Source organism: Penaeus vannamei, chromosome 38 (genome assembly GCF_042767895.1).
Source record: "Penaeus vannamei isolate JL-2024 chromosome 38, ASM4276789v1, whole genome shotgun sequence".
Taxonomy (NCBI): domain Eukaryota; kingdom Metazoa; phylum Arthropoda; class Malacostraca; order Decapoda; family Penaeidae; genus Penaeus; species Penaeus vannamei.
Genome location: NC_091586.1, coordinates 11,401,901 through 11,406,900, shown reverse-complemented (window position 1 = coordinate 11,406,900; position 5,000 = coordinate 11,401,901).

Here is a 5,000-nt window from a genome sequence, read left to right as displayed (position 1 = left end):
AGTACTCTGTTGTTTACATGTCACTTTACTCTTAAAACGAACGGTTTTTGTCTTTCTCTTGGGCAAAGGACCAAACTGCTTGATATAACACGCATTAGATATGAATGTTTTCCTTATCACGTGAAAATGTCAGCATGAAAATCGGTTTTTATAATGCGGAAATCCAGTGTTGCATAAGCATCATATTTTCATTTTATTTTTGTTTCTGTATCTTATATTCTGTATAATATTTTATTTGTACATTTGAGTAAATATGAAGAGAAATAAGAGCAAATCACCTACATTCGTCTATGCAAATATGTTTCACTGCGTGTATATATATATATATATATATATATATATATATATATATATATATATATATATATAATGTTTTTACGTATATGTTGCTGTATTAGATATATATATTTCTATTTTACATGTACATTTTGATTTATCGCATTAATTATATTGTGATACTTGTCTACCTCTCTCTCTCTCTCTCTCTCTCTTATATATATATATATATATATATATATATATATATATATATATATATATATATATATATATATATATATATATATGTATATATATATGTGTGTGTGTGTGTGTGTGTGTGTGTGTGTGTGTGTGTGTGTGTGTGTGTGTGTGTGTGTGTGTGTACATTCATATACACATATATAAAATTATATATATATACATTTATATATGTATATATATACATATATATATATATATATATATATATATATATATATATATATATATATGCATATATATATATATATATATATATATATATATATATATATATATATATATATATAGATAGATATACAATTTATATTTCTTATCTCAATGTAACTACCTCACATGCGATTATTCTTCCTATTATATATACTACGGTTAAATCTGTTATATTTTTCCTATTCTAATTTCATCATAACCTTGATCTTTTCATCTATTCTATGCAACGTCGCTTCAATCTATTTTACGAAGTATGACCAGAGCGATAAAAAGAATAAATGAAAACTGATAAAAAAAAGAAGATTCATATCCCATCTCTTGACATTTACGCGCGATTCTCCCGAGGGAACATTATCGAGGATTTCCCCCGAGAAACGCTGCGTCACTCCTCAGGCGAACGCACTCCTCTCTCTCTCTCTCTCTCTCTCTCTCTCTCTCTCTCTCTCTCTCTCTCTCTCTCTCTCTCTCTCTCTCTCTCTCTCTCTCTCTCTCTCTCTCTCTCTCTCTCTCTCTCTCTCTCTCTCTCTCTTCTTCCTCACATTATCTCTATTCCTCCAGTTCGGTCTCCCATCCCCTTCCTGCTCCCATTCTCTTTCCTTTTCTTCCTTCTCTCATTCTCTTTATTCTTCCTCCTCTCTCTTTCTTCCAATTATCCCTCTCTTCTCTAATCCTCCCATTCTTCCCCTTCTCTCTATTTTTCCTATCCTTCCTCTTCTCTCTATTATTCCCATTCTTCTCCATCTCTATATTCTTCTCATTCTCCCTCTTCTCTCTCTTCCTCCTCTTCCCACACGCAGTTACGCCTTAAATGATGTGTAATAAGGAAATAATAGAACATTCCACAAGGCTAATACATATACAAAGATAAATTCCTTTTTCTCGATATAATAGAAATTTTAATAGCTATTTCTCGCGTTTAAGTGAACAGGTAAAGTATATGATAAAGCCCAAAATACCCAGAAACACACAATATACATAAAACATAGAGTCAGTGCGAGAAACAGAGAAAAGGGAAAATTGGGAAAATTAATTTATACAGCGATGCCTGATAATAGGAAATACCAAGGGAGGCAGCCAACTTACGGTCTAATTCACAATACAGTATTTACACCTCTTTTCATTCAAGAAATTATACGTTAAGGCATTCTTATTCGTTTTCGTTTCCATTTTCGTTTTATTCGTTTTTATTTTCATTTTATTCGTTTTCATTTTTATGTTATTCGTTTTCGTTTTCATTCTATTCGTTTTCATTTTCATTTTATTCGTTTTCATTCTCGTTTTCGTTTTCATTTTCGTTTTATTCGTTTTCATTTTCATTTTCAGTTTTATCTTCATTTTCTTTTTCTTTCTTTTTCTTCTGCCATACCTTTGTTCCGTGTCTACATGGGGTCGCTATAGTGAGGTTTTATCAGAATATTTTTTTCATGGCCGGATACCCAAGGCATCTCGAAAGCTAATTTCCTCCACAATACACATACACTTTCCACGGATGCTATGCTGCGTTTCCCTCGCTAAGAGTGTAATTGTGTACATGAGTGGTACTGTGTTAAAGGCTGTTACTAACGCGGTTTATTATCTTTATTGCGTTTATGATTGGGTCTCTTGTTTTTTCTGTTTTTTTTTTTTTTTTGTTTTTTTTTCCTTTCTTTTCTTTTTCTTTCCTTTCTTTTCGTTTTCTTCGTTTTTGATGGGTTGATTATCGGATAAATGTATGAATTTAGATTATTCTTATATGTTTTTATCTTTATTTTTTATTATTAGTGATATTAATTTTCATTGTTTTCTTCTTTCTGTGTATGAGTATGTTATTGTTACATGAGAGGTTAATGAATGTCACTATGACGGTTTATTGTTTTTTAATCTTTGACACATTTATGATTTAATTATTTTATTTATATATAAATGGATGAATAAACGAATCTAGATCATCCTCATCTTATCTGGAAATTCCAAAGATGAAGAAGAAAAAAGCTCTCTTTCCCTCCTCTCTTTCTCCCTTTACCCTTCCTTCACCCTTTTCCTCTCCCTCTCCTATTCTTCCTCTACCATTCCCTGCCCACTCAGCCACGCCCTTTCACTTCTTAATCTTCCTTAGATTCACTCCTCCCTTCCCCCTTAAGCTCTCCATCTGCCCCTCCCCCCACTTCCCTCCTCTTCCTCCTTAAACTCTCCCATTTCCTTCGCTCTTCTTCCCTTTCCCTCCCTCCCCCTTCCCTCCTTTTGCTCTAATCCATTTCCTCTTCCCCATCTTCCCTTTCTTTTTTAGGCCCTTTACCCTCCCTTTGTCCATTTACACCTTTCTCTCTCTCTCTCTCTCTTTCTCTCTCTCTCTCTCTCTTCCTCTCTCTCTCTCTCACTCTTCCTCTCTCTCTCTCTCACTCTTCCTCTCCCTCTCCCTCTCCCTCTCCCTCTCCTCCTCTCCCTCTCCTTCTCCCTCTCCCTCTCCCTCTCCCTCTCCCTCTCCTTCCTCCTCTTCCCTTTCCTTCACCTAATCTCTCACCTTCTCATCCCATTCCTCCCCCTCTTCCCGCTCCTCCCCATTCCTCCCCCTTCTCCTCCCCCTCCCTCACCCAGCCCTCATAACCTTCTCCCTCGGATAGTCGTGTAAATGTTAAATACATAAACAAATGGTCTGGCTATTTCAGAGCAGTGTACTTGCCTCAAAGAAAAATTATAATACTGCTGCTGATGATGAGAAAAAGCATAGATCAATGATAATAACAATATCAATGATAATATAATAACAAAATAACAACAATAATAATAATGATAACAGTAATATTCATAATGGTAACAGTAATACTAATAATACCAGTACTACTTATGATAATGATAATCATAATCATAATCATATTAATAATAACAATAATAATTAAGATGACGAAGATGGTAATAACAATAATGATATTACTATTAGCAATAATGATAATAATACCGATAATACGATCGTAATATGATGCGCTTGTTTGTCTGTTGTTAATTACCACCCCACTTTACACTAAAATGAATTCACATCCAAGTTCGCAGTCACATAATACATAATTCCAGAACCATGGAACTAATATAAAATTCAAATCCAAAGCTCTATAAAGTTAAATTCCAAGCGTAGAATGCAAGCGTGAACGTAAAGCAAACAAAATACAAAGATGATAACGTAGAGCTTTCATTTTATTATTATTAGTAGTAATTATACTTCAATTTCTTTATTTTTATGTGTGGCTATTGTTGCTACTTATTATTACACAGGTGTTAAAACAGAGAATATATAGAAGAAAAAAAACATAACAGCGATGTTATATCAAAAGTTATATCTTTTTATATTTATATGTATATATATTATTTATTTATTTGCTTATATATATGCATATATATACATATATATGCATATATACATATACATATATATGCATATATATATATACATATATATGCATATATATATACATATATATGCATATATATATACATATATATGCATATATTCATCTATGTGTATATGTATATATATATGCATATGCATATACATATATATATACATATACATATATATAGATATATATATATGTATAAATATATGTGTATGTATATATATATGCATGTATATGCAAAAGCACACACACACACACACACACACACACACACACACACACACACACACACACATACACACACACACACACACACACACACACACACACACATATATATATATATATATATATATATATATATATATATATATATATATATATATATATATATATATATATATACATGTATATACAAAAGCACACACACACACACACACACACACATGTATATATATATATATATATATATATATATATATATATATATATATATATATTATATATATATATATATATATATATATATATATATATACATGTATATACAAAAGCACACACACACACACATATGTATATATATATATGTATATATATATATATATATATATATATATATATATATATATATATATATATGAAGTGAACCCGGCCTCGCGTCCCAGGAGCCGCCCTCCCCCCCCCCCCCCCCCCCCCCCGTCGCCTCCCGAGCGCACTCAGCGTCGCCACCTGGACGGCCATTCAGGGTCGCGACGCAGCTGCCGAGAAAATCCCCCTCGGTGAGTTATCCCCCTATAAAACGGCCCCCGATAGAAACAAGGCTTTTATCGGGATTAAGCCCCACTTCGCATGAGATTCTGACGTAATCCGTAAGCCTCTGCCCGGCTACAGGATGTTTACTCA